We start from the raw sequence: 19,491 nt of genomic DNA, 5'->3' as shown, positions 1-19,491 counted from the left end.
GGTGGAAGGTGGAGTGCTGAGGAGGCTGTCGGTGGCCCTTGAGGGCACCCTCTAATCTGGGGGGGTGACTTTGGGCTTGGGGCTCGGTACTGGAGGGACCCTCTACAACACACAGAAGAATTCTATCCTGGAGGCACAGGAGCAAGTGAGAGGACAGCAGGAGCAGGTCAGAATGTCCGGGAGATCTCCTGAGAAGTCAGCCGGGTAGGCTGGTGAGTATGCAGTCTAGGAGGACTGTGGAGAAGTTAGCCAGGAGAGCTAGTGAAAGATGCAGCTTAAGTCAGGTGGGCTTGCAGTGCCTAAAGAAGTGGTGCTGACACCAGTATGCTGGACACTGACTTCATGCTACACACCAAGGGACCTCGGGTTCCTGGCTATAACAGGCTGTGGCTCTAAATCTGAGTGCTTTTAGTCAGATCCACAAACAGTGTGCCAGCTAGAGTTCTGCAAGCAAGTGTATTGGAGGCAGTGAAGAGTATATAGACTGTATATAGGAGATGTTGTCCTTGAAGTTGTTTGAAGTCAAATGGGCATCCCATATTTCCAATCCCCATTCAAGTTCTAATCCCTCGATAAAAACAAAGTACTGGACTGTTCTCTGACTTTGGAGTGACTGGGAAATTCGGTGTGCCTAGCTGTGCAGAGTGGGGAATTCCAATCTAATTGCGGCTTCCCTGCAATATTGAAATTGTAGTTGCAGACTTTTAATTTTTTTTTCCAGGGTTAAGTTACCCTTTTAATGGTATGTCCTTCTAGTGTGCTTACAAGCCCAGGCCTTGTCAGCAGCTGGTTTCAATTGTCCCCCTGACCTGTATTGAAATTAAGTCATATCTGGACCTTTTAGCAGTGATGTGGTGCATCAATTTACATTTTTGGAACATCTTTCTAAGAACAGTAAGAACAATAATAAATAATAACTGATTGGTTGCTAGAGGTACCTTTCTTGGCACATAGGTCTTTGCTTGACCATATAACCTTAATGGGCTTATTTGATCAGTGTCAGATCAGTGGAGAGATCATTTTGTTGTGATGCATTATTGTGCTATGTACATTATTGCAAAAACGGGAAGAAATATCAGACGAATTCAATATAGGGAATAAGAAAATTTCCACTGTTACATTTCCAATCCAGGCTTTAACCACTTGCGTCGGCAGTCAGCCCCTCACAGGCAAAGCGACATAGGTCTACGTTGCTAGCCTGTGAGGCTCTAGGGAGCGAGAGCGTGCTGCTGGAGGCTCACTCGCTCCCGCTTGCTCACGGACCCCCCCCCACACGATGTCCGCCGGGCACTCACGATTGTCCGTTACAGCGGGAGAAAGGCAGGCGGCTAATGTAAACAAAGCCGCCTGTCATTCTCCCCTGTGCAAGAATTTAGATCATAAGGTTCTGCTATGTAGGACCGTTGATCTCTGTTCTTACACCTCAAGCCACATCCAATCACAGTTAGAAGCACGCCCCTAGGGACACACTTAACCCCTCCCGCTCAAAAAAAAGTTAACCCCTTCACTGCCAGTGTCATTTTTACAGTAACAGTGCATATGTATAGCACTGATTACTGTAGTAATGTCACTGGTAATCTCAAAAGTGTCAAAAATGTCAGTCAAGGGTCTGATCTGTCCGCCGCAATGTCGCAGTCCCGCAAAAAAAATCGCAGATCGCCGCTATTACTCGTTAAAAAAAAAAACAACAAAAATGATAAAAATCTTTCCCTTAGTTAGTAAACGCAATAACTTTTGCGCAAACCAATCAAAATACGCTTTTTGCAATTTTTTTTTCCAAACATATGTAGCATAAAACAAATTGGCCTAAAATGTTGAAAAATTTTGATTTTTACATTTTTTTGGGGGGGAATTTCATATAAAAAAATGTGAAAAATATTGTTATTTTTGCAAAATTGATGCTCTTTTTTTGTTTATAGCGCATGATCAAAAAATTGCACAGGTGATCAAATACCACCAAAAGAAAGCTCTGTTTGTGGGAAAAAAAGGACATCAAATTAGTTTAGGTACAGCGTCGCACGGCCACGCAATTGTCCGTTAAAGTCACGCAGTACCGAATCACAAAATAGGCCCTGGTCAAGAAGGGGATAAAATCTTCCGGGGCTTAAGTGGTTAAAACAAAAGCTTCTACTTGCTACAAGACACAGCAGAATTGTCCTGGATAAAAAAGCCCTACAGCCACAAAACAGACAAATAACATTAGATAATGTGTAAAGACACACCATACACAAATGTTAGAAATGGCTTGGTAAATATTGAGTGAATATGGATCCTTCTTAAATTTAGAAATGTTTTGGGAACATGTTTTTGATCCAAACAGAGTTGAAATACTGCAAAATATTTTGTCTCGTTCTATCACAGTGGGACATACCATCCCTACAATTAATCCTAAGGCACTGTGGATAATGTGTATTTAGTGTAATCCCTCTTCAATGTTACAAGCTCTGTGTCATCAAATCTGCTCTACGGACATTATAAGTGTGGATTTGTGCATCGGAGTTACAGTAAATATTAACTTTTGCTTTTCTGAGTAGTAGACTAAATTGGAACACCTTTCAGACTGAAATTTTGTAGAATGTCCTTCAAAGTAAGCCCCACGGGCTGAATGAGAGAAATCAATGGATTTTCCCATTTACAGCATGGATGGGGGACTCTCACTTGTCAATTATGGTATTCTGACGGCGGCTGGGTTCACGGCTTTCAAAATACCTGATCAGTGACTTCATGAGATTGCATGCAGTCACCGTTCAGCTAAGAATATTTCACCCTCCTTCGATTTTCACACCAAATTTTGTTGATTTTTGGTGCCAAGAGAGCCACCCAGCAAAAATTGGACAAAATTTGGGTGTATGGAAAAGTATAATACAAATACAGCATGTAAGTGTAGAATAGGCTAATATGTAGCTTTAATATGCATGCCAGACGTTATTTTCAGCAGTTACAACTAGTTGTACATCTAAAGGCCCGTACACGCACCGATTGTTGGCCGTAAATAGTCGGCCAACGTCCGATCGGCCGATTATCGGCTTGTTAGTATGATGCTTCCGACAACCAACTGCGACTTTTCGGCCGAACAAAATCTGGTGTGCAGGCTATAAAATTTTTGTTGGCCAACAAAGAACGGCCGATTGTTCGTCAGTCAGTACAGATTTCGGCCGACAAAAATGTGATGATCAAGACTGGGCATGCTCAGTGAAGAAAAAACACACGAAAAGTAGACCAGAACATGACATCACTTCTGCAGTTGGTTGTTGTTGGCCAACAAAATTCGTGTGCAGTCTTGAACACTTTTCAACCAACAAAACAGCACCGGACAAAAGACGGCCGAACGGTCGGCCGACGATCGGTACGTGTGTACGGGGCTTAAGTCTATGTTCATTGACAGGCAAAAATATTAGTCTGCCATCTTTAGCAGCAACATTTAGGAAAATTAGTAACAAAGAACATTTTATACTAAACTCACCTAGAGAACTGACATATGCTTACAGGTTATATAATGCTATAAAGCTGTATACACTTTCTCTTTAACCACCTCAATACCGGACATTTTCACCCCCTTCCTGCCCAGGCCGATTTAACACAATAAATGACAATTCAAAATTCAAAACTAATCCTAGAAAGTATTTCAAAACTAATCTTAGAAAGTATTATTTTACAGAAAGGGTAGTTGATGCTTGGAAGCAGAGGTAGTGAGACAATCAACAGTAAATGGCTTCAAACTTGGTTGGGACAAACATCTATATTCAGACAATAAAGTTATCAAAAAGAAAAAAAAAATGGGCAGACGTGATGGATTACTCAGTCTTTTTCTGCCATCACTTTTATATGTTTCTATATTTTTAATTACTCAACACTGTACCCAAATTACATTTTTATACTTTTTTTTTTAGATAGAGCTTTCTTTTGTGGTATTTTTTGCTATAAAAATGAAAAACAAAAATACATTGTTATAAAGCTTACAAAAAAATCATCTTTCTTCAAATATTAGACCAAAATGTATTCTACTACATTTCCTTGGTTAAAAAAAAAACTTGAATTAGTGTATATTATTTAGTTTTTGTGAAAGTTATACACGTAGAGTCTACAAACTATGGTACATAAATTTGCAAATTGATCAGTCCTGACTGCCTATATAGTTTCTTGATGCTAGTATAGTCTCTACAGACACCCCATTGTATTTTGTAAGAGGCATGGTGAGTTTTTTGAAGTTGTCATTTTTTTGTCACAATTTTTCTGGAAAATAAAGTATTTAAGTGTTTGTTTTTGCTTTTTTTCCCCATTTTTGTTTTGAATACTGTCACCATTTTTATTATTGATTGCACATGTTGCACAATAAAATTTCATAATTTTGGTACAACACCCCCCCCCCCTTTTTGTATTTTTTCATCTCCCAAGTGCTTTCTTTTCCTGTGGCCTTTACAGGAGAGATGACCACCATACAGGTGTAAACAATAGGGGTTATATTAAGAACTTTACATAGCAGGCCCTAAAAATTAATTTTGTTCATACTGTCACCAGAGGAGTACAGCATCATCATATGAATGGTTTGGTGGTGATCAGGGACACTAACTGGTGACAGCATGTTAAAAAAATAATAATTAAAAAAAAAAAAAGTGATGTGTTTTTTTTATTTATTTTTATTTTTTTATATTGACCAATCACATGAATGACTATGATTGAATTCCATTGTGTACAGCTGACAAGTGATTGCTTTGATTAGTCACAACGATCACATGGTACCATTGCTCGCCTGGTAAAAAGATTTGTCTTTTGACAGATCGCGCCGCTGTGCATCCCCTAGGGCATGCACCAGACACGCATCTTGGTGATGTCATATAACAGTGCCCCCACTCTGCCGTCATTTTACGATAGGTCAGGTGGAAGTTGTTAAACTACACAAATGATGAGTCCGCCATACATGGATTGAATTCAGGTCCATCTGGCTTGACAAACTTTAATTTAAATACTGAAGGATCCGGGTGGAAAATTGAAAGATTAACAGTGACTGCATCAAATCAGATGAAGCCACTGTTCAGGTATTCAGACAGCCACAGATGACAGCTGTTTGAATACAATTGCCAGCAGGGGAGATTACTGTATTTATGCTGTTTATCATGGATGGAGGAATGTATTTGATTTAGCTCACCTAGCCCATTGACTGAATAGGAGAAATCTAAGCTTGTATGGCTAGCCTTGGAGGCATACCCTCCAACATTCTGGAAATGGGAAAGGGGAAAATAAAGTAACGAATGCAAAAACTGCATCAAACCAATAATTGGGGCAACTGAAGAGGGAAAAAGGCACTAGGAGATTTAAACCCCCAAAAAAGGGACTGTTCCTCCAAAATTGGGACAGCTGGGAACTATATTAGAAGCACAGGCTACAAGCAATAAGACAGAAGTAGAAGGATGTCTGAAATAATTAAAAGATTCTAGGTAAGAACAATGTCAACCATCAAAAACATTTGTATCTGCCCCTCCTTACTAACACATGAAAGCAATGAAAGTGCCACAATGCTGCCTGATTTTACATGCAAGCAGTAAGCAATATGCATACTAACCTCCTGAGCTGAACTAAGTCAATAAAAAAGAGGAGTATTGATTAGTGCTCAATTAATTACAATTGCAGATAAAGGCAGAGGTGGATATATTGATGCAGGCAAGGCTAATATACACCGCCTTTTCCAAATCAAATGCATATAGAATGAACTTGTGCATTGTTATCAGTATTTACACACTGTACACATGTTTAGCTAACAGATGTAGCAACCGATTAACTGTGGTTGGAAAAGTAAGTAACTGGGGTGGCACATTATGTGTTCAATATCTACACATTCATTACCTTTTACGTTATGGGCAGCAGATGGCTCAGATTGGGCAGTTACCTTTTTAGGGGGAAACCAGTCTTTGAGGGGAAAAAGGTCAATGATAGCAATGTCAAGATTCTGAGATTCTGCGCCTTCCCTATGTTAGAGGCCATAGCGGCTAAGCAAGTCAAGCAGAAAGAGCATTGCTGTCTGACCTGTCATTTTACGACACAATGTCAGTTTTGCCCACAATACTGACTTAACCTTTACCAGGCATAACATGTGAGCAGTGCATTTATATCACTTGTCTAGCAGCGTTGCCAATTTTTACTGGAAAAAAAATACAGCACGTGTTATTCTGGTTATGTCTGTGCCTTTTATTAAAGGTGCCGGAATTGCAGATTTAGTGGCAGGTGGAGAAGCAATCATTGCGTTCCTGTTATTATTCCACAAGTTTACAGCTTCAGGTTAGTATATAATTAAGCAGGCAAAAAAGTAAAAATGTCAATCCTTAGCCTTTTTAAAAAATATAGAAAGCGGCTCCAGTTACTCACTCCCTCCCAGACTCGCTCAGGCACCGATATATTGCTTGACCTCTTCCAAGTTGAAGAGAATCTGTGTGTTTATTATTGTCTTTCAGAAGATACACTCTAATTTTTACTTCCAAGTTTATATATAATTTGTCTCCCCACCTACCAAGCTGCTTATATACTGTCCAGCTACTGAAGAATATTTGTGGCTTTTGTTTCTCAAATAATACAGTCTAATGTTTATATGAAGATAAAACTTGCCTAGTCTCCCACTCTTACACTGGGACCTAACCAAGCTGCTTACATACTTTGCAGCCACTTATCTAAATGTTATGGCTGTCAATACACTCTAATGTTTATTTCAAGATAAAATCTGCCATGTCTCTCCCTATTATATTGTGGCCTAACCAAGCTGCTTACATACTGCCACTGAACAATATTTGTTGGTCATGTCTCTAAGATAGTACACTCTATTGTTTATTTGAAGACAAAGCCTGCCTCATCTTTTTGCTGACTATGCAAGTGCCCACAAACTGTCCTAACACTAGTTAATTTCTAACAAACACATATTTGAAGTTCATATTTTCAATATTTTTTGAATAATTGGGGATACATGGATGGGAGAAGGTTTGGGGATTTGTGGCTTTAAAGTGTTTTTATGCATTCTATTTTGACATTTTATTAAACTTTTAGGACTACAGGCCGTTCCCGAGTTACAAACATCCAACTTACAAATGACTTATACTTACAACAGAAGAAGACAACAGGTAGTGAGAGGAAATCTACCCCTAGGAAGGGAAATTCATTCCTGTAACAGTTACCATGGGAAAAAGGTGTCTCCACTGAAGCTTTATCATCAATCCTTGTTTCCACAACACCCAAAATGTTCAAAATCCAATTGTCATAGGGACAGAAAGTGAGGTGAAATCTTCTGAAAGGGGCACAGACAGCAAAATAAACTTTACAGAGTTATTAACCCTTGTCTATGCTACCCAAAAAAACCTAAACATTTTTGTTTTGGCTGGAGCTACATAAAAAATTTACCTGTTCCGACTTACAAATAAATTCAAGTTGGGAACAAACCTACAGACCCTATCTTGTTTGTAACCCTGGACCGGTATTGGTTTTAAACCAAGTTAAGTGTATATTTTTACACTGGATAGGCAGCTTATCATTTATCACACTGTGGCACAGGGTTTTTTTGTTCAAATTATACTATTAAACTGTTTTGCCAATGGCAATTTTGTGCAAAGCTGAAAGCTTTAACTATTTTATAAGAGTAAACATTCCTATAGCTTTTAGTTCTGTTGTGATTGCTACTACCAAAGGGGGAAAAAAATCAAGTGTCACAGCCAAAACTATCGAAAAAAAGCCTTTGAAAATGTGGAATTATTGTGATTGAGGTGCTGTTGTTTTATTGAAGCCAAAGTAAATATAACAATTCAAAAATTACAAATTCAAAATATGTGATGCCAGAATACAGTGTCCTTGACATTGTCTGTTGAAATCCTACAGTTCTGTAATATCACATACAGTTTTAAAACATATCTTAAATATGTATTTTAAAGGATAGGTGTTTTTCTCTGTCACTCTTAAAGTCATTTTAAAAAGACCCTCTCCCCACTATATGGTATTTAACAATTTTTTTTTTTTTTTGCTTTGTTAAATATCTTCTATGGCAATGAACAGCTCCATTTGCCCTTTTTTGACAATAGTTTGCCTATTAGCCAAGAAAATGGCCAGCATTGCAGGGATTGCTGCTGTTGTCGGCATCCTCTCCTCTCCCTGGAGAAATCATGTGACTGGACCGAAGCACCTTCAGAATAGGTTAATGTAGACATCTTTCCTTTACAGAGTAGTTAAAATAAGGCTTAGAATGGGGGTGGAAGCAGGTTTAAGATTAGATAGAATTAGATTGGACACCCACTTTAACCACTTTCCACCCGCGCTATAGCCAAAAGACGGCTACAGCATGGGCTTACTTTGCTGGGAGGCCATCATATGAGGTCCTCCCATGATCGCGCTGCCCTAATGCCCCCTGCGGCACGCAGGACTCAGCTGATCACAGATTGGGGTGAAGGGCCAACCACAGCGGCCCTTTACCACGTGATCAGCTGTGTCCAATGACAGCTGATCACGAATGTAAACACAAGCCGGTTATCGGCTGACAGAGTGAGTAGAGCCCTAGGCTCCGGCCGCAGAAGGCTGCTGAGACATTTATAAAGCGTAGTACTGCACGCACATGGGCAGTGGGCAGCCGTCTGTGAAGCCACAAGGAGTCACAGCCAGCTTCCCACACTAAAGATGCCGGCACCAGGGACCTAAAAACCAGTGAAGAACTGGCCTGGGTGAGGACGAAACTGGATTCCTAGATAAGTGTTCTTTAATTAAAAGTCAGCAGCTACAGTATTTGTAGCTGCTGACTTTATTTATTTGGGAGGCGGGGGGCTGAAGAACCTCTTGAACCACTTAAGGACCAACCCTATTTCTGACAAATGTTGTTTACAAGATAAAATCTGTTTTTTTGGTTACATTACTTAGAACCCCCAAACATTATATATATATATTTTTAGCAAAGACTCTGAGGGAAAAAAAATGTTGGCCTTTGCAATATTTTTTGTAACGCAGTATTTGCACAGCGGTCTTTCAAATGCAATTAATTTGGAAAAAATACACTTCACTGAATTAAAAAAAAACTAAACAGTAAAGTTAGCCCAGTTTTTTGTATTGTGTGAAAGATGATGTTACTCCGAGTAAATAGATACATAACATGTTATGGTTTAAAATTGCACACACTCGTGGAATGGTGACAAACTATGGTACTTAAAAATCTCCATAGGCGATGCTTTAAAAAATGTTAACGGTTTACAGTTTAGCGTAAAAGAGGAATTCTTTTCCTAGAATTATTGCTCTCTCTCTGACAATCATGGTCATATCTCACGTATGATTTGAACACCTTTTTCATTTGCGGGCACGACTTACATATGCGCTTTCTTTCGTGCGCAAGCTCACGGGGACGGGGGGGGGTCGCTTTAAAATTAAATTTTTTTTTTCCTATTTATTTTAATTTTTATTTTTAACACTGTTTTTTTTAAAAAAAAACCTGATCATTTTTTTTTGCTGTCACAAGGAATGTAAACATCCCTTGTGACAGAAATAGGCAGTGACAGGTACTCTTTATGGAGGGGTCTGGGGTCTAAAAGACCTCAGACCCCTCCACTGCACTTCAAAGTATCCAAAATGCTGAATGTTCATGAATGCTTGAATACTGACAGCTTTTTGAAATCGGCGCCATTGGCGCTTCTGGGTTACATGATCAGAGACCCGATCAAAGCTGAGTACGAATTCGTTCGGGACTCCAACCAACCCAGGCAGGCAGAGCCATTGAAGGCGGAGGGGCATCCCCCCCCCCCCCCGCTCGCTGGGATAACAGCCGCATCGGTTGTTATCTCCTAAAAACCGACCATCGGCTCTAAAAAACCGTATCGGGCATCACCCTGGTACAATCACTTCTTCAAACCAACGTAAAGGTATGTCAGTTTGTGGGAAGTGGTTAAAGTATTTGTTACCCCAACATTTCATATTTCTAATATGTGCCTGCATTACCATGTACTTTGTGAGAAAGTATCCTGTTCTCTTTGTATTGCTTCCTTTATGTGAAATCCCTGGTGTTGCTGCCAGTCCCTCTGATTTCCTATTAAAAACTGATACCACTAAGCAGAAGAGCACACGGTGGTCAGTTCTCTAGCTATCCTGGGAACTAAGTCTACTCTCCTCCAATGATCAGACTTGTCCTGAAACGCCCCTGCTGCACAGCCATTCACTGAGAAGCTCAGTATGCTTCTGCTTCTTCTCCCCACAGCTCTTATGCAGCTGAGAAGAGAGGGAATGTGACCACTTATAAAAAAGGGAAAAAAAGGTATTTATAAGGTTTTTTTTTAATATGTATACAAACATATTTTGCATTAAATTATATTTCAAACAGAATAGATTGTTTTAAAAGGCGACCTTTTACAATCACTTTAACCATTTGCTGATGTTTTATAGCCAAATGACTGCTACAGCGTGGATGGCTAGTTCTGGGAGGCCATCATATGATGGCCTCCTGTGATGGTGCCCACTGCGCACCTGCTGCTGGGCACGGGTGGCACGCTCTGTAATCACAGTGTTCGGAGGACACTGCTGATCACAGATCAGGGTAATGAGCCAATCAGCAGCTCTTTACCATGTGATCAGCTGTGTCCAATCACAGCTGATCACGGATCTAAATAGAAGCTGGCTATCGGCACTCCTTTCCTCATGCTGATAGCATGGGGAGAGGAGAGCCGATAACCAGCTTCTCTAAAAGAGGACAGGTACACTAATAATCAGGGCACTGATTATCAGTGTCCTGATTATCAGTGCAGTCCAAACAGTGCCCACCAGTGCTGACAATGTGTGCCAACCAGTGCTGTCAATCAGTGCCCACCAGTGCTGCCAATAAGTGCCCATCAGTGCCTCCAAGTTAGTGTCACCTATCAGTGCTGCCTATAAGTGCCCATCAGTGCTGCCTATTAGTGCCAACCATCATTGCCACCTATCAGTGCAGCCTCATCGGTGCCCACCAGTGCCTCCTCATTAGTGCCCACAAGTGCTGCCTCGTTAGTACCTATCAATGCCGCCTCATTAGTGCCCATCAGTGCAGCCTATCTCTGCCTATCAGTGAAGCCTCATCTGCACACATCAGTGAAGTAGGAAAATTACCTGTTTCCAAAATGTTATAACTATGAAAAAGGTTTTTTATTTTTTCAATTTTCTTTATTATTTTTTTTTAACAAAAAATAAAAAAACAAGTGGTGATTAGATACCACCAAAAGAAAGCTCTATTTGTGTGATAAAAAAATGATAAAACTTTCGTTTTGGTGTTGCATGAGCGCACAATTGTCATTCAAAGTGTGACAGCGCTGAAAGCTGAAAATCAGCCTGGTCAGAAAGGGGGTAAAAGTGCCCAGTAGGCAAGTGGTTAAGAAATCACATTATAGCCGTGAAATTACAACGTTTTGGAGCCACGTGAGGCACATAATGAATAAACAGTTGGATATTTTCTTGAAGATCCATGTAGTGCAGGTGATATATGCTTTTATCCCTGGATTTTACGGTAAGTTGACGTGTCTGCAGTTATGACCTCTCTTTTCTCTGTACTTCAACATCCCCGTCTTCATCAGTCTTGGTTTTTTGCTTTTATCACATCTATAGCCTGATGTGCTGTTTATTCTATGACATGCCATCTCACTCTATCTCCTTTTTCTCATCTCCTCTACTACGGCAGCGACTTGTTTTTGTTCTCTCCCTGCCACCTTTCCGTCTCTCCTCTGCCTCCCTCTCCCCGCAGGGAGTGTTACTGTTAGCACTTATAATAAAACAGCATCATTTGCCTCTTTAGCTTACGCTGCATTCTGTCTGCCTGGCTGTGCCGCAGCCTTTCCAGAAAGGGGTTAATGACTCTTGGACACAATGCTCACACTTATTCCTTCCTGTACAAGGCCTTCATTCATAGCAGGGGGATTGTGACACTGTCTTCTTGTCAGCGCTGACCTCCCTCCCCATGAAGGGGAACTTTCCCCAACCTTTCCTGCGCAGCGAAAAATCCTGCTGCATTTCTCCTTGATGGCAGGCGCACATTTAATTGCTTCTAGTCAAAGGTTTTTAAACAGGGGCATAAAAGAATGCACAGGAGAGCGTGGCACTTGACAGAACCGCATCTTTAATGATTATGTATTATTGTCTGGGGGCGTAAACAACTAATGAATAATGGAAGGGACATCTGTGCTCAGATCTGCATGTCATACTCTGTAGAAAACGAACGAATATTAGGTGCCTGGCCCCTCCCCCGGTACGACACCAGTCACTCTGATACTTCTGCCAAATACCAACAAGTCAGACCCAGACCGGTCTAATTAAATACGATGAGATTCTGTAGCGGCTTATGTGCCATTCATTTGATTACGCGGTCATTTCTAAATTGCATTGCATTCATAAAATAATTTTGTCTTAGATAAACTGCCATTTGTAAAATCTGATATACTTTATAGCAATAAAACACTGTAGAAAGGATAACATCATTTCATTTGTTGTAAATTACCCATTTGACCCTCGGAAGCTCCCCCCGTTCATGACCAGGCCATTTTCTTGCGATACAGCACTGTATTATTTTAACCACTTAAGCCCCGGAAGGATTTGCCCCCTTTCTGACCAGGCCCTATTTTGCGATTCGGCACTGCGTTAATTTAACAGACAATTGGGCGGTCGTGCGATGCTTTACCAAAAGAAAATTTACGTCCCTTTTTTCCCCACAAATAGAGCTTTCTTTTGGTGGTATTTGATCACCTGCGCCATTTTTATTTTTTGCGCTATAAACAAAAAAAGAGCGACAATTTTGAAAAAAATATATATATTTTTCACATTCTGCTATATGACATTCTCAAAAAATCTAAAAATTTTTTCAGTCAATGAGCCAATGAGGAGAGAGTACGGGGGGGGGGGGGGGGTGTCAGACGAACAGCACCTTGGGAGCACAGGGCAACTGGCTTGCTCTGGGGGCACTGCTTGAGGGGGAGGAGCCAGGAGCCCCAGCGGGGGACCTAAAAAGAAAAGGACTGGAGCTGCTCTGTGCAAAACCACTGCACAGAGCATGTAAGGATAACATTTTTGTTATTTAACCACTTTACCACCGGAGGATTTTGCTGTCTTACGTCTGGGCCACTTTTTGCGATTCGGCGCTGTGCGACTTTAACTGACAATTACGCGATAGTGCGACGCCGTACCCAAACGAAATTTACGTCCTTTTTTCCCCACAAACAGAGCTTTCTTTTGGTGATCACCTGTGCGATTTTTACTTTTTGAGCTATAAACAAAAAAAGAGCGTTTATTTTGAAAAAATAACAATATTTTTAACATATTTTTATATGAAATTCCCCCCCCAAAAAAATGTAAAAATCAAAATTTTTTTAAATTTTTGGCCAATTTGTTTTCTGCTACCTATGTTTGGTAAAAAAAAATCACAATAAGCGTATTTTGTTTGGTTTGCGCAAAAGTTATTGCGTTTACTAACTAAGGGAAAGATTTCTGTCATTTTTGGTGTTTTTTTTTTTAACGAGTAATGGCGGCAATCTGCGATTTTTTTGCGGGACTGCGACATTGTGGCCGACAGATTGGACCCTTGACTGACATTTTTGACACTTTTGGGGGTACCAGTGACATTACTACAGTAATCAGTGCTATAAATATGCACTGTTACTGTAAAAATGACACTGGCAGGGAAGGGGTTAATTTTATTGGAGAGGGAGGGGTTAATGTATGCCTGGTGCTTACTGACGTGTGTGGGGGGAGGTGACTGAGTGACACAGGGACAGATCGCATGTTCAGCTATGCTGAACCATGCTATCTGACCCTGCCTGTCACTTAGGAGATCTGCCCGCTCTGTTTACACAAGCGGGCGGATCTCTAGACTCGATTCCCCGACGATCGGGGAAGAGCAGCGGCGATCGCCGCCGCTCCTCCCCTGGCCCGACTCCCGCTGTGAGTGAAAACAGTGGGAGCGCGCCGCCTACAGGGGGAGGAGTCCAGCGACGTAGGTCTACGTCGCTGGACGGGATCGTGCCACATTGCCGCAGTAGTGTCAATGTGGGCGGTCGTAAAATGGTTAAAAAAACAAAAAGCTTTATTACCACTTTAAGGGCAGCAGCACCAAAATAAACTACTTTGTCATACATCTCTCTCCTCTTTTCCAGAACTTTCATGATTGTTGGATTGCACCCTAGTGCTAGGTCTGATTTTTTAACTATGTGACATGATGCCGGGCTAATGCTGTCTATACTCTATACCAGTCTTTTTTCAACCAAGGTGCCTTCAGAAACTGGTGCCTAGAAACTAGAAAGGGCTACCTAGAAACTGCTCAAACATTGTATACCAGCCAGCAGGTGGATCAAGCCTGCCCATTAGTTACATAAAGCCACAGATTTTAATTGTGCACCTTCTAGCCCCCAGTGTCCTAACAACCAATGACATCATCAGTTGATAAGGAGGCACAACACCCTTGTTTGCCCATCTCCTGCCCCTCTCCATCAGCACTGGGGTCACATTAGCTGAGTGAGGGAGAAGAGAAACATTGGAATACTAGTCAGTACCAGTGTGCAAAAGTGTTTGCTTTGGAAGAATAAATAACCACTTATGTTGGGTGTCCTATGCATATAGGTGTTGCTGCATTATGTAAAACTATTAATTTCACTTTTTAAATTTTAGAATGGGGTGCCTTGGGGATTGTGCTGAATTGTAAAGGGTGTCTTGACTGAAAAAAAGGTTGAGAAGCACTGCTCTATACAACCAGATTGTACTATCCCTGTACAAGTTTATCTTAATTTGCATCAAATCAGGCAGGCCTTGCACTACATAGTTGATGGTAGATTTAAAGGAGATTGTACAATGAGATTGTTTAGTTTATGACCGGCCTAAAAAGTAAATCCACTTTTGTTGAGAAAAACATTCCTCTATGGGGGATCTATGTACATTGAAAGGATTTTAACAAACTTTGTTGCAATTTCCTACCTTTTATTTTTCTGAAGAAATAGCTTTACTTGTGTTTACCTGTGTCCATAAGGAAAGTGAATCTAATGGGAGTGATGTTATAATTATCAATCAGTTGCTGTACTTGCATGGCTCTAATGAGGAAAGTGGCAGTGTCTGCAACCCTTTAGACGTGATTTCTCTTTGTGAGTATCTCACCAAAAATGACATTTTTGTTGCAGGGGATGCCCAAAATCTTGTATATTCATGCAGACTTCTGTATAAATAGTAAGCTAATCATACAAGCAAGAAATTACATATCTGTGGGGTCGCCTGTCTACAGAACACCTCCAGGTTGCCATATTGCATTGCATTTTACAGAAAAGAACAGCACTGCAGATAAAAATAGGAACGATCATTTTTAAAAACATTCAATTACAATATGACATGTGCAGCAATTGTCCATGCTATAATCATTTAATTTTATTTCACAGATTTCTGTGCTGAGGGCGCTCACTGCACACTTCCAGCATAGAGACTGAGCTGCCAAACATGGCTCTCAGTCTGTAATAATTGCCAGAAACCAGCAGGACCTGATCATGTCACCACTGTGTCAGCCAATCACAGGGGTCTTATGATTAGGCAGACCTTCTAACCCCCCCCCCCCCCCCAGACACAAGGGGGTTGATTTACTAAAGGGAAAGAGACTGTGCACTTTGCAAAGTCCAATTGAACTCTGCAAGGGCATTTGCTCCACAGGTTAGTAAATGAGGGAAAGCTCTGCTGACTTCCATCATCCATTCAATGTGCAAGCAAAAAAACATTTTTTTTTTTTTTTCCCTTGCACATGATTGGGTATTCTTTGCAAAGTAACTCTTTACCTCATTTATTAAGCTCTGGAGCAACTGCCCTTGCAGAGTGCAAGTGCACAGTCTATTTGCCATTGTGAAATCAAACCCAATAGCTCAGTTATAGGGATGTAGTGGTGGGTGGGAAGTGATTTAAAGATCCAGTTCACTTCTATTCCATTTAAATTGTTTTCAATCTCAAGCCCTGATGAAGGGGCAATGTTGGACCCCTTAAATGCATTGGATACTTTTTGGATTGTCATCCTGACCTTTATCAGAATAAATTCATACCTGTAACTTTTAGCAGCGATATAGTCAGGGTCTGACTGGCAATTTTTGGCCCAGGGGGCACGTACAAACCAGAGGCCCATGGCACCTCTTCCCACTCTCCCTTTTTCCTAGCCTCCTCCTGACCTCCATTCCAGGCTAAAGCTCTGCTCCAAGTGCTCTCTACTCAATGGCCGAATCCAGGCTCTTGTCCGTGCTACCAGGGTGGAGCTGGGACAGCTCGGTCAGGGCTGGCCAGGGGAGAAGAGTCTCCAGTGGGGCATAGAACCGGCCTCTGCTCAGACACAGTTTACACCATCCATGTTAGGACAGAGGCCTGGGCTCTGTCTTTACCCCGCACTCAGTAGCTCAGCAGGGGAGACTTTTTACTTCTCTTCAACAGGAATCCTTTAGGCATGTCTGTGGCAGAAGCAGTGCAGGCTTTTTACAGGGCATCAGAGTGGCCCAGGGGGCAATTGCCCCCCTGCCCCCTGGCCCAGTCCTCCCCTGGATATAGTACTTCAGTTTACTTTTCAGCAATAAAAGCCTGACAGGGGTTTTTACACTTCCACTAACACTTTGGCTAGCGATACTAAAAGTCACTTTTAAAACATGATATTATAAATTCTTTCACATTGTGTTGATGTTTTACAAGGAAGTATGTGTGACAAAGAACATTCTATTGATTGGCATTGTAGCTGACAACTGGCAGGATTCTTGCTCTAGTACATACATTTAATTCCCTCAGTGGATTAAGCTGTCAACTTCAACTGTAAGTTGTCACTGGCTTTAATGTAACATCTATCATGGGTGTGATTTCCTTGTAATACTTGGATTTTATTTAATTTCATACATATTTCTAAATATTTCGACAATGTATGTTTTAGTTTTACAAAGCTGCGTTCATTTTGGGAGGTGGCACCCTATACTGCATATAGGCTGCCTTTGTTTTAGTGTCGACATCCGCCGCCAGCTGTGTACATGCAACCCATCGAGGTGGGTGCAGATGCAAGGACACAGCTGCATGTCATAATTTGCAATGTTTAAGGCTAAAAATTGAAACTCCACAATGAAGTATTAGAGTTTAAAGTAGTTTTTGTCCCCCCAAAATTGTAATATGTGCAAGATCCAACACGTTATCATACAGCACCCCTTCATCAGGGCTTAAAGAAAATATGAAAGCAGTTGCTGAATGTGACCAAGTTATTTTAGATATACAGTTTTTAATTCACAACGTTGATTCTTACCAGCTGATTTTATATTTTCTTTAAGCCCTGATGAAGGGGGCATTGTATGGACCCCAAAATGTGTTGGCTGATGCACTCAGGGCCGATATTAGAAATCATGGGTCCCTGTACAGCCTGCCTGACAGCTCCTCCCCCACCTAATAGGGCCAGGGCCTGAGCCTTATCACCAGGTATCAGGAGTATAGAATGTACAAAATGCAGGTGTTAGGAGTATCACTGCATAGAGTGCAGGGACGAGAAGTGAGTATGTACAGGGGCCAGAAGTGGGTAATATACAGGGGCCAGAAGTGGGTAATGTACAGGGGCCAGAAGTGGGTAATATACAGAGTACAGGGGCCAGGAGTGGGTCATTTACAGGGGCCAGGAGTCGGTAATGTACAGAGTACAGGGTACAGGAGTGGGTAATGTACAGAGTACAGGGTACAGGAGTGGGTAATGTACAGAGTACAGGGGCCAGGAGTGGGTAATGTACAGAGTACAGGGGCCAGGATTGAGTAATGTACAGAGTACGGGGGCCAGGATTGAGTAATGTACAGAGTACAGGGGCCAGAAGTGGGCAATGCACAGAGTGCAGGGGCCAGGAGTGGGTAATATACAGAGTACAGGGATCAGGTGTGAGCTATGTATAGAGTACAGGGATCTGATGTGAGTAATGTATGGGGGCCAGGAGTGGGTAATGAACAGAGTACAGGGTCCAGGTGTGGGTAATGTACAGAGTACAGGGGCCAGGAGTGGGTAATGTAAAGAGTACAGGGGCCAGGATTGAGTAATGTACAGAGTACAGGGGCCAGGAGTGGGAAATGTACAGGGATCAGGAGTGAGTGATATACAGAGTACAGGGGCCAGGAGTGGGTCATTTACAGGGGCCAGGAGTGGGTAATGTACAGAGTACAGGGGCCAGGAGTGGGTAATGTACAGAGTACAGGGGCCAGGAGTGGGAAATGTACAGAGTACAGGGTCCAGGTGTGGGTAATGTACAGAGTACAGGGGCCGGGAGTGGGAAATGTACAGAGTACAGGGGTCAGGCGTAAATAATGTACAGACTGCAGGGATCAGGAGTGGGTAATGAACAGAGTACAGGGTCCAGGTGTGGGTAATGTACAGAGTACAGGGGCCAAGATTGAGTAATGTACAGAGTACAGGGACCAGGAGTGGGTAATGTACAGAGTACAGGGGCCAGGAGTGGGTAATGTACAGGGACCAGGAGTGGGTAATGTACAGAGTACAGGGGCCAGGAGTGGGTAATGTACAGGGGCCAGGAGTGGGTAATGTACAGAGTACAGGGGCCAGGATTGAGTAATGTACAGCGTACAGGGGCCAGGAGTGGGTAATGTACAGAGTACAGGGGCCAGGATTGAGTAATGTACAGAGTACAGGGGCCAGGTGTGGGTAATGTACAGAGTACAGGGGCCAGGAGTGGGTAATGTACAGAATACAGGGGCCAGGAGTGGGTAATGTACAGAGTACAGGGGCCAGGATTGAGTAATGTACAGAGTACAGGGGCCAGGAGTGGGTAATGTACAGAGTACAGGGGTCAGGCGTGGATAATGTACAGACTGCAGGGATCAGGAGTGGGTAATGAACAGAGTACAGGGTCCAGGTGTGGGTAATGTACAGAGTACAGGGGCCAAGATTGAGTAATGTACAGAGTACAGGGGCCAGGAGTGGGTAATGTACAGAGTACAGGGGCCAGGATTGAGTAATGTACAGAGTACAGGGGCCAGGCGTGGATAATGTACAGACTGCAGGGATCAGGAGTGGGTAATGAACAGAGTACAGGGTCCAGGTGTGGGTAATGTACAGAGTACAGGGGCCAAGATTGAGTAATGTACAGAGTACAGGGGCCAGGATTGAGTAATGTACAGAGTACAGGGGTGGGTAATGTACAGAGTACAGGGGCCAGGAGTGGGTAATGTACAGAGTACAGGGGCCAGGAGTGGGTAATGTACAGAGTACAGGGGCCAGGAGTGGGTAATGTACAGAGTACAGGGGCCAGGATTGAGTAATGTACAGAGTACAGGGGCCAGGAGTGGGTAATGTACAGAGTACAGGGGCCAGGATTGAGTAATGTACAGAGTACAGGGGCCAGGATTGAGTAATGTACAGAGTACAGGGGTGGGTAATGTACAGAGTACAGGGGCCAGGAGTGGGTAATGTACAGAGTACAGGGGCCAGGATTGAGTAATGTACAGAGTACAGGGGCCAGGATTGAGTAATGTACAGAGTACAGGGGTGGGTAATGTACAGAGTAC

General features: G+C 42.2%; 1 protein-coding gene across 3 annotated transcripts in view; it reads right to left on the bottom strand.

The window, feature by feature from the left end:
• The window catches only part of MACROD1 (mono-ADP ribosylhydrolase 1), a 1,305,057-nt gene that overhangs the window by 279,160 nt on the left and 1,006,406 nt on the right, over positions 1-19,491 (bottom strand). The window lies entirely within an intron of this gene.

The sequence above is a fragment of the Pelophylax lessonae genome (genome assembly GCF_965119305.1).
Source record: "Pelophylax lessonae genome assembly, chromosome: 10".
Lineage (NCBI taxonomy): Eukaryota > Metazoa > Chordata > Amphibia > Anura > Ranidae > Pelophylax > Pelophylax lessonae.
This window is presented reverse-complemented; position numbering and strand designations above follow the sequence as displayed.